General features: G+C 36.1%; 1 long non-coding RNA gene across 1 annotated transcript; it reads left to right on the top strand.

The window, feature by feature from the left end:
• The first annotated feature begins 755 nt into the window (after window positions 1-755).
• Window positions 756-9,960, top strand: LOC107738444 (uncharacterized). The gene is made up of 3 exons (XR_001639882.1): window positions 756-766; window positions 5,048-5,053; window positions 9,788-9,960. It is a non-coding gene; the product is annotated as an uncharacterized LOC107738444 (long non-coding RNA).
• Window positions 9,961-11,725: the final 1,765 nt, after the last annotated feature.

Genomic DNA, 11,725 nt, shown 5'->3' with positions numbered 1-11,725 from the left:
TGGTGTGTGTTTATGGTGCATGTCAGCAATGTTGTCTCGGCGGGGCGGGGCGGGGCGCGTGGTGGAGGTGGGGCTTAGGTAGACAATATTATCGGATATCGTAGGTAGACAATATTATCGGATATCGCAATATTTTTAAAGGCGATTATCGATAAGATATTTTTGACACATCGCCCAGCCCTAGCCTACAGCAACTCTGAAGCAGTTGCAGGAATTTAGGACAATTGTGTGCATGCACAAATTCTCCACAAATGTGGCTTGTATGGAAGGGTTGCAAGAAAAAAAAAACACTCCTCAATAAAGGCCACATGCAGTCATGACTGAGCTTTGCCAAAACACACCTTGAAGATTCTGAGGCAGATGAGACTAAAATTGAATTATTTGGCCTCAACACCAAACGATATGTCTGGCAGAAATCCAATACAGCTCACCATCCAAATAACAGCATTCCTACAGTAAAGCATGGAGGTGGTGATATCCTGTTATGGGGGGTTTTCTCTGCAGCAGGGACTGGAGCACTTATCAGGATAGAAGATAAAATGGATGAGGCAAAATACAGTCAAATTCTTGAGGAAAATCTGCTGCCCTCTGCCAGAAAGTTGTCAATGGGAAGAAGGTTTACCTTCCAACATGACAATGACCAAAGCACACAGCAAAACTGAGCACACAGTGGTTGAAGATGAAAAAGGTGAATGTCTTTGCATGGCCCAGTCAGAGCCCGGACTTAAACCCTATTGAAAATCTGTGGAATGACTTGAAGACTGCAGTCCTGCAGACTGAACTTTCTGCAAAGAAGAGTGGATGGATGTTATAAGTTGCACTGAGTAAATACAGCTGTGAGTAAATACACAGAGTAAATACTGAGTGTCCGTCTTCATTTCAGGCTGCAAAGCAACAAAATGTGATTATTTTAAAGGGGAGTGATTATTTTCTATACCCACTATATATATACAGTATATATGTTCCACATTTTATACTGAGTTATCACTTATCAGCACAGTGAATTTGGTTTTAGCCTGAAGTTAATGTAGCTATTAGCTTTGCTAATCTTCTCAAAACAGCCTGCAGGATGGCTGATTAGAACTGTCCCCAAGGATCCAATGTATTGACCTAATTAGCGAATGGAATTGGGGTGATTATTTTGCATATAAAATGTTGTTCATGATAAACAAAGATTATGATGATAGCTCTAAAGATTTCCACAGTTTAAATGTTGGTAATTACCCTGTTCCAATCTACCTCAGCAGGGCTGTGCGGAGAGTTCTGTTAGCATAATAGATGGGGATTATCAGCATTTTCTATAGGTACACTGCGTACTGCTTTATAGCGGTTATTTTTGCTCCAATTGATTAGCAATGATTAAAATGCGCATTTGAGCTGGAGTTATTCTTCCTTTCCTTCCTTTTCACTGTATTCTCCAACTCTCCTGTGAAATGTGTGACTTGACCCATACAGCAAAAAAAAATAAAAAATAAAATATATATATATTTTTAAATACATTTTCAAAATAATCCAAAAATACATTGGTACTAAATATATATATATATATATATATATATATATATATATTGCATACAAAAATATATACAAAGAATATGCGTGTCTTACAGATGTTTTTGGGGCATGCATATTTCATATGACGCACACCCAGTCACAGCATTTTGATCTTGGAGGCCATCAGTCTGACATTACCCGGTAGAGCTGCTACAAGCGCAGCCTCATTCTGCTCAGGTTCACTCTAATTGTGTCTGACTCTGACTAGAATAATTGCAACTGATATCATTGCGTAATGGCGATGCATTATTCAATATAGATCATTCAGAGAGGACTAGTCTAGGTCATCATCGTGTTTGCAGTGGTTTCCTGTGGTTAAGTAGTTCCTCTGGTAAATATTTCATGGTTAAAAGGACTAGATCCCTGCAGGCAGCATCACTGAGCCATAACAAGGGGTAGTATCGCTTCTTCCTTCAATTAATATGACATATCATATCATGCATGGTAAAATGCAGTTTCTGAATGCTTCTTTTCTTAACTGGTTTAATCAAGATCTATGGAAAATGTTAATCAAAAAAAAAACGTATCTATATATTTTAAAGTTAAAACTATTGTATTTACATTAAGCACATTTCCCCAAAAATTCTTATTCTCACAATGCATTCAGTCATTAGCATCTCATTACTGTAATTAATTTGGTACCTCTTTACAATAAGGTGTCTTTTGTTTACATTAGTTAATGCATTAGCAAACATGAACTAAAAATAAGCAATTTATTTTTACGGTATTTATTAATTTTTGTTCATTTAGTGCAGTGTTAACAGATACAACTTTTTCTTTGATATTAAAAATGTATTATTACTTGTTGAAATGAACAATAATGTTAATTTTAACAAATGAAACCTTATTGTAAAGTGTTACCAGTAATTGATATATATTCTCATTACAACAATATTGTTTAATATTCCATCACTGTATTTTAGGAACTTGTGCAGTATTTTTTAAATAATGACAGCTTCTGATTATCTATTTATTTTTATTTTTTTTACATTTTATATAATATTTTATTTATTTTTTATTTTTATTTAATTGTATTTTAATTATATTATTTATTGTTAATAACTGATTTTGTAACTTATAATAAGAAATATTATTGTTATTATTATTATACATTTATATAATATTTTATTTATTATATTTTAATTATATTATTTATTATTAATAATTGATTTTGTAACCTATAATAATAAGAATTATTATTATTATTAGTAGTAGTAGTAGTAGTATTTTACATTTATACATTCTATTTTTCTTTTATTATATTTTATTTTTTAATAATATTATCATTTACTATTATATGTAACACTACTATAACACTAATAACAAATATCAGCCAATTAATACGCCTTGTGGTTATACTGGTCTATCACTGTTTATTATTATTATTATTAATAATAATAATGCTCATTTTAGTTTGTTTGGTGAAACATACTGCTATCATATTTTAAATTCCAAAAGCGACACATCGAACACATCCATGGCACCCGTGATTGTTATTTTTAGCTTTAAAATCTACTTGATATTACGCTGTGACTACCCGAGACGGTGCTTGTTCCATTTGCCAAAATAAATATCTGAGACGGAGAAGGTTCTGTGTGACAGTGTCAGGGGATCATCTTCTCTGGAACCCTGATGACTCACACATGTAGAAAGAGATAGAGAGAGCTGTTCAAAGCCACAGTCTCCCCCGACAACAAACAAGAGTTTCGTATGTTCAGAAGATTTCCATTCCTTCTAAAAATGCTACAGGGAATGCTTAAACTAATGCATTCTCCGGATCTGAATGAGTGGGCGACCATAACTAACTATAAAAAGTCAGCTTTGTTGTTATTCACATTTTGATATACTTGATATGCTGAGAGACGTGCGGCACCTGGTGTAGCAAGACTGTCATAAGTCACTGTCTGCCTCCTATTTAGCTCATGCATCTGTTGCATTAACCCTCAGATTATTATTTGATATTTTCGTGCACGCTAATATCGCTAGCAAGTACCGGAACAGACACTCCCCTGGTCTCCAGATTTCTAGTTAATCAGCCCAGATCATTTAATCGTTATGTTTACGAGTCTGCTCATGAGTAAAACAGTAGCATGCCCCTGAGATGGAGAGCGGGGCCCTGCACTGGTTATTCCTGGAGAGCGAGACAGAGAGAGAGAGAGACTCATTAGGCAGGTAGGAATATGAGTGGCACAGCTAGTATGCCACTGAGCCCCAAGTCCAAACCTTCCTCCACCAATCTGCTAGTGTGAGTGAGTGAGGAAATGTGTAAGAAAATGTCCTTCTGAATTTTAAGAATTTGTGTGCGCGCAACCTAACTGACTGCGCGTGTTTCTATGCCAACATAAATGACTTTCTGCTCTGTAATTGTGTTCCAGACAGATTGTGCTCTGAGATAGATGGGTGAGACTGATGAGAACTTGTCCAGGTCACATTTAGCAAAAAAACGAAATTATAGTTTGCATAAAGAGACAGAAGCCCATTTTAAGACCATTAGGATTTTTGAAGTGAGACATTATCTTTATGACCGTTAAGCACATTTTCTCCACCCAAATTCTCAATACCGTAAGGCAGTAATAATTCTTGTTGTTCTCAGAGATTATCGTTAGGTAAGAGTTTTTTCTACTGTAAATTGATTAATACTTTAAATTTAAATATCATTATTTTCCTTTATGTTAAGCAGAGTTGTTTTTGTTATTGTTATGATTATTATTATTATTATACAAATATAGAATGAATAGATACTTCTCAATTTAAATGTATTATGTTTATATTTATTTTATTTTTATTTTTTTTATTAAATTTTTTGCTTGTTTAAAATGTATGTATAGTTTGGGGTCTGTAAAATATTATTACATTTTAAAATAAATGTTTTCTATTTTAATACATTAAAATTGTATTTATTCCTGTGATGCAAAGCTGAATTTTCGCCATCATTACTCCAGTCTTCAGTGTCACGTGATCCTTCAGAAGTCATGCTAATATGTTGATTTCATGCTCAAAAAAATTTTTTTTTATTGTCTATGTTTTTAACACACACATTTGTGGGAAACATGATTTTTTTTCCCACTTTTTTCAGGGGTATTTGATGATTAGAAAGTTCAAAAGAACAGCAAATATTATTATTATTATTGTTGTTGTTGTTGTTGTTGTTGTTGTTGTTGTTGTTGTTGTTGTTGTTGTTGTTGTTGTTGTTGTTGTTGTTGTTGTTGTTGTTGTTGTTGTTGTTGTTGTTGTTGTTGTTGTTGTTGTTATTGTTGTTATTGTTGTTGTTGTTGTTGTTGTTGTTGTTGTTGTTGTTGTTGTTGTTGTTGTTGTTGTTGTTGTTGTTATATTGAATGCATCCTTAGTGGGAAAAAAAATTGTTCAATACACACTGCAGTTCAAAAGTACAGTAATGAGAATCTTAATGGTCCTAAAAGGAGTTGCATTTTCTTTAAGCGCAATGTATTTCAATCTTCTTTCTTTCAATTTTCAGTTAAAATGAGTCTCGAAGGCAGAGGTGTCCTTACAGTTTTGCTCTACTATTAATCATTGCCTTGGATATGATATGTGGGACGAGATCATAGACAAGTAAGATATAACCATTGTTGTGTGTCATGCCTGTCTGTGATTATGGACATTCACATGCATCCATAATGAAAATATCCACCTGTGATCATAGTTACAGTACATGAATGCTCATAGCTAATGTCTTGCCCTTGAGCATAAAAAAAGGCAGAGCTGGACATGTCCTTGACAGATTTTGTGAATATTCCTCAGATTGGGTGGTCCACTGACAGAACCCCCCTCATTAAAATAGTTTATTTAAAGAGGTGGCTTTTTTTCAGTGCCCTTTCACTCCCATCAGCTGCTGTCAAAACTCATTTAAGACTCTCTGATCAGCAGGCTTCTGTGCTCCGACCAGAGACCAGCAGCAGCCTTAAATTATTCACCAGAAACTCAGGCTCTGCCTTTTAATGGGCAAATATTGAGGCAGCGGATAGGTAGAGAGGATTCTGGGAGTGCAGAGAGAGAGAGAGAGCTATATTAACTGAAAGAAATGCTGTCTCATGGCTTTTCTTCCTGCACTGTCTCCCTTCTAGTGAACTGAAGGGAAGCACACATGAGTTACTCTTTATTTAGGATGTAACTCATCCTGTCAACATGAGTGTGGGCCAACGCAACTCATGAGTATGTTTAACTCTACACACTGTGATATGCGGCAGCTGTATACCAGATGAGATTTCATCATAGTATTATTAGTGTGGTTAATATCTTTGTAGCTGTGTTGCATATAACTGCTTTGCTATGTACAGGTGAGAGAAGAAAACACATGGAGTCATATGAAAATAGAAGGGAAGCATCCCAAACTTTATACAGCTGAGTAAGAACTTAGTGTATTTTTCAGAATATTTCCAGATGTTTCTTTGTATAACTTATTTCCCAAACGCTGGTAGTATCAGTATTGCTTTAAATAAATTAGTTTAGGCTTGGTGTTTATAATACATTATGTTAATAATGAATGCCACTATAATTTGTTTGTTTTAAATTTATATTTTTCACTCCGGTTCTGTTCTGAATATGATTACATTTAAAGGAATAGTTCATCCAAAAATGAAAATTTGCTGAGAATGTGTTCACCCTCAGGCCATCCAAGATGTAGTTGAGTTTGTTTCTTCATCAGAACAGATTTGGGGAAATTTACATTACATTACTTGCTCACCAATGGATCCTCTGCAGTGAATGGGTGCCGTCAGAATGAGAGTCCAAACATCTTATAAAAACGTCACAATAATCCACAAGTAATCCACATGACTCCAGTCCATAAATTAACATCTAGTGACGCGAAAAGCTGCATGTTTGTAAAAAAACTAATATATCATTAAGATGTTTTTAACTTCAAACTGTTGCTTCTGGCTAAAATCTGAGCTGTCTATCTATAATATTGCTTTTTCCTGCGAGAAATATGAGAGGAATATGCACAGATCAAGCTTTGTTTACAAGCGAAAACTGTCTTAATCTTTCTAAACAGTTTTTAAAGTTCTAAACAAATATGTTGGTGGATTTTAATATGAGAGCAAGATTCACTAGAGGAAGTATTATTATAGATTATATGGACTCCTACTTTGGTCAGAAGTGACGGTTTAAAGTTAAAACGCCTTAATGATGGATTTGTTTCTTACATAAGACATTAACTCAGTGGTTCCCAAACTGGGGGCCGTGGAAGAAAAACGTTTGGGAACCACTGCATTAACTGATGGACTGGAGTTGTGTGGATTACTTATTGTGATGTTTTTATCAGCTGTTTGGCTCTCATTCTGACGGCACCCATTCACTGCAGAGGATCCATTGCTGAGCAAGTGATGTAATGCTGAATTTCTCCAAATCTGATCCATTGAAAAACAAACTCATCTATATTTTGGATGGCCTGAAAATTTACTCACCATCAGGTCATCCAAGATGTAGATGAGTTTGTTTCTTAAAAAATATGCAGATTTTCATTTTTGGGGGTGAACTATTTATTTAAGTAGTGATTTAATTAAATGGATTACCAGTTTTTTTCTTAAATAAAATGACATGAGAGAGAGTAAATGATGAAAGAATTTCTATTTTTGGATGAACTATTCTTTTAAAATTTCTCATACTGTGATATAAGATTTTAAACCCTATTGGCAGCATCTGTACATTTCTGCAGATATTAGAAATGCTTCAAAACCTAGTGAACTGCCTACATAGGCAGCTGCCTTCTAAGGCAACATTGTAACGGTTATGAAACCTCTTATGTGACTGATTTGGAATACAAGAGGGAAGATGTGATACTTTAATAACCATAAATAGAAATGACACACAATTTTTTTAATAAAATTGTCATAGTTTTTAATCCTAGATTATTTAATCATTTTTTTATGATTTATTTTTATCAGTACTGTTAAACACATAATTATGAGTACACTTGCAATCAACATTTCTCTTTTATTCATCTGTCATCTTGGATTTTTTTTTTTTTTTCTTTCCACTGACTTATCACAGTGCATTATAAAAAATAATTTCTACTTGAAGGATACATGTAAGGCTGCCTTAGAATTTGACCAAAACAAGGTGTCTCAGGAGGCGGCATAATTACGTTCCCTAGCTTCATGCCGGGAGACGAGCCTGTGATGTCTTAAAAAGCTGCATCCGTAAGCAGCACACTAGGTTTTAGAACAAAGCAGTGTGTTTTGTGCAGAATTACATATGTGTGAGATGAAATTACTCCAGACTACAGACTGTGGAAATTATTGTTTAAGCCCCCTCGAGTTGCAAATATTGTGTCAAATAATATTAATCTTGAGGTCCAGTTGCTCGCCTGTAGTTGAAACTGCAGGCAGCCGGTCTTTGATGAGTCTAACGGTGGTTTAGTGTTTCTGTAACATCACAGACAGGCGGAGAGAAACCCTGTGCATATCCACCGCTCTCCTGCAGACCTGCATTATTCAGTTCTGAAGTCTTCAAAGTACTTAAAGCCTGTCCACAAATCCACAAAACAAGCAGTTCAGTACCTCGAAAAATGCTTCAGAAATGCAAGGCACTCCTGGGATTTATTCAAAATGAGAACCTAAAAAAATGTTCCCGACAACATCGTTCTAAATATGATTATGCCACCCAACACGCAAGCAAAATGTTACCTGCTACTGCAGGCGTGTTTGTTTTAAGTTGACAGCATTTTTGACAATAATTTGAAATTCATTTGAGCAAGATAACAGGCACACCGAATTAAACCGGAGAGGTCTGTAATTCATATTCCACTCGAAGCTAGAGGTGTCCTCACAGTTTTGCTTTGCTATTAATCACTGCTTTGCATTTAATGTGAAATGTGAGACGAGACCATAGACAGGTAAAATGCTAATTAGATTGTTGAACACCGTCAGTCCTGTCATGGTGATGGACATTCACAAAGCATCCATAATGAAAATGGCCACCTGTGTTCATACAGGGATGCTCATATCTCATATGTTGCCCTTGGAGCAAAACACAGACTGTAAGGTATAGAACAGGTATAGAATAGTAGCTCACATGGCCTTGTATTTGTTTATGCATCTCACACACGCACATTATTGTCAGTATTATACACTACTGATCAAATGTTTGAATATATTTATTTATTGATTCATTCGTGATTTTGTAAGAAGTCTCATATCTTACACTCATTTATTATTCAAAGGCTGCATTTATTTTATCACAAATGCAGTAAAAACAGTATTGTGAAATATTATTAAAATAATAATAAAAAAGTTTTATTTATTAAAGTTCTATTTTAATATCCATGTGAGTTTTCAGTAACCATTACTTCAGTGTCACATTATTCATTTCTTAAAATAAAATAAAATAATAAAATAAATAAATCTTACTTACCCCAAACTTTTGAAAGGTATTGTATCGTAGTGTACATATTAAACAACAAAAGCAATGCTTACAATATTGATAATAAGAAATGTTTTTGAGCACCAAATCAGCATCACAGGAATAAATTACATTTTAAAATATATTACAATAGATATTTGTCACGCTCACTCGGGGGAGGAGCGAGGAACGAGGAGACGGAGGGGAATTTACGATGATGCATACTTTTATTCTTTAACATTGTACCAGGAAAACACACAGTGGAGACAGGTAACGACGTTCAGACTCAACAAAGAAACATTAGACAGACTACACTTTAAATACCAGACCTAACAAGGGAGTAAATTAAACGCACCTGAAATCCAATCAACAAACACATGTGGAAACTAATGAACTAAATGAAATAATCAGGACAGGAAATTAACCAAAAAAGGGCTAAACACTGGGACACAGGGAGCACATGGGGAACAAAACACAACACGACACTGGAGCGAGCTCTGGGGCTGGAGCCGACACTGGAGCGAGCTCTGGGGCTAGGATTAAGGCAGAGAACAGTCCTTTTCTCTTCATCCTCCTCCTTAGGTTACGGGGGAACTGGGCAGGCGTCGGGCTTGTCGTTGCGGTGACCGGCGGGCTTGCGTCAATGGTGACCGGCGGGCTTGAGAGAGCCGCGGCCGACGGGCTTGACTTCGCAGTGGCCAGCGGGCTTGACAAAGGCGCGGCCGGCAGGCTTATCTTTGGAGCGGCCGGCGGGCTTGAGTGAGTCGCGGCCGGTGGGTTTGACATCGGTGCGGCCGGCGAGCTTATCTGTTGAGAGGCCGGCCGTCTTGACTTCCGAGCGGCCAGGGCTCCTGGGCTGAGGACCATGGTGGAGCTTCGGAGGACCGCGGGGAATTTGGGGTTAGGCAGGCGGTAGGAGCCGTTGGAGAGGTATGTGGAGGTTCTCGGCGTGGGGTGAGCTGGGGAGATGCGGCGCGTTCCTGCGGGAGTTGGATGACGAGGCTTGGGAAGTCTCTTTACTTCCTCAACTTCCAAATCTGAACCATTTAAGAACAGCATGAGATTAATCAGCTCGATCAAAGGAAAATCACCCGTCTGAAGATCGCAGCGGATTATCTTGTCATCCAAACCCAAGCAGGAAGCACGCACCTAGAGCTGCGTCGTGCCATCTCACCCAGTTAGAGAGCTCGAGGAACCCCTCCACATATCGCTCCAACCTCAGACCGCCCTGCCGCAAACCCCACAGCGCGTCCTCAGCTGCAGTCATCGTTTTGGGGTCGAGTCTTCTGTCACGCTCACTCGGGGGAGGAACGAGGAGACGGAGGGGAATATTTACGATGATGCATACTTTTATTCTTGAACATTGAACCAGGAAAACACACAGTGGAGACATTCAGACTCAACAAAGAAACATTAGACAGACTACACTTTAAATACCAGACCTAACAAGGGAGTAAATTAAACGCACCTGAAATCCAATCAGCAAACACAGGTTGAAACTAATGAACTAAATGAAATAATCAGGACAGGAAATTAACCAAAAAAGGGCTAAACACTGGGACACAGGGAGCACATGGGGAACAAAACACAACACAGGCCTGACAATATTATAATAGTTTTTTTTTACATTGTTTTATTACTTTATTACTTTACTACTCGTTTATTGCTTTTTTACTGTATTTTTTATCAAATAAATGCAGCCTTGTTGAGAATAAGGACTTCTTTCACAAATAAATAAATAAATAATCTTGAAAAAAAAAAAAGATTTTTCCAAACATTTGACCAATGTACTGTATATTAAAAGTTATAATATGCAAATGTAAATAATAATAATAATAATAATAATAATAAAACAATTAATTGAACATATTTTGTAACTTATTCAATTGTTGGAACAATTTGTAATCTACAAACCTAATTTTTAAGCTAAGGTCATGAGAAACATACATTCAGTCCAGTGTGTCTAGACTTTTTGACTTTTGGTTGTTTAATGGATGCAAATTAAAATCACACATGTGACTGTTGTTTAACTGTTGTTTAATGTGACTTCCTTACATGCCAAACCATTCTTCTAACTTTATTATGAAAAGGACTTTCTTTCGCAGTGAACCATGCAGCATCCATTCTGCTGTGTAGGGAAACTGAGTTTGCAGAGTCGTAATTTACAAGATACTTCTGAATGCTTATTAATGGTGTTGTAAATTGACACGCCAGCAAAACAGCAGCGCTAGATTCTCAGCAAGACCAAAGAACCACAGAATTAGCATATGTTTGAGTTTGTTTAACATAAATCCTACATAATGGACAGCGTGGACTAATGTTGCAGCTGCACTAATCCATAGAACTGTGTCATTTCTTTCAAATGTCAAGCCGGGCATGTTGCACTAAGCTGTCAGCATTTTAATGCCGCTGCTTTTCCTCAAGAAGTTGCATGGTGACCTTAAAAATGTATTTCACCCAAAAATGAAATTACTGTCATTGTTTACTCCCCCTCGTGTTGTTACACAACCGTATGACTTTTCCTTACATACTTTTGAGCTCCAAAAACCACTTTAAAAATGTCATAAGTAGTTTGTACAACTTGTACAACAAGTAGTTTGCATTTGATCAAATAAACAGTAAAACAGTATTATTGTGAAATATTATTACAATTTAAAATTACTGTTTTATATATAAATATATATTTAAAATTATTAATTATTCCTGTAATGGCAAAGCTGAATTTTCAGCAGTCATTACTCCAGTCTTCAGTATTACATGAAATTATATCAGAAATTATTCTAATATGCTGATTTGGTGCTCATTCATTAAT

This window comes from Sinocyclocheilus rhinocerous, unplaced genomic scaffold (assembly GCF_001515625.1).
Source record: "Sinocyclocheilus rhinocerous isolate Xijiao unplaced genomic scaffold, SAMN03320098_v1.1 scaffold975, whole genome shotgun sequence".
Lineage (NCBI taxonomy): Eukaryota > Metazoa > Chordata > Actinopteri > Cypriniformes > Cyprinidae > Sinocyclocheilus > Sinocyclocheilus rhinocerous.
The sequence above is the reverse complement of the archived record's forward strand: the minus strand, read 5'-3'. Positions and strand labels throughout refer to the sequence as shown.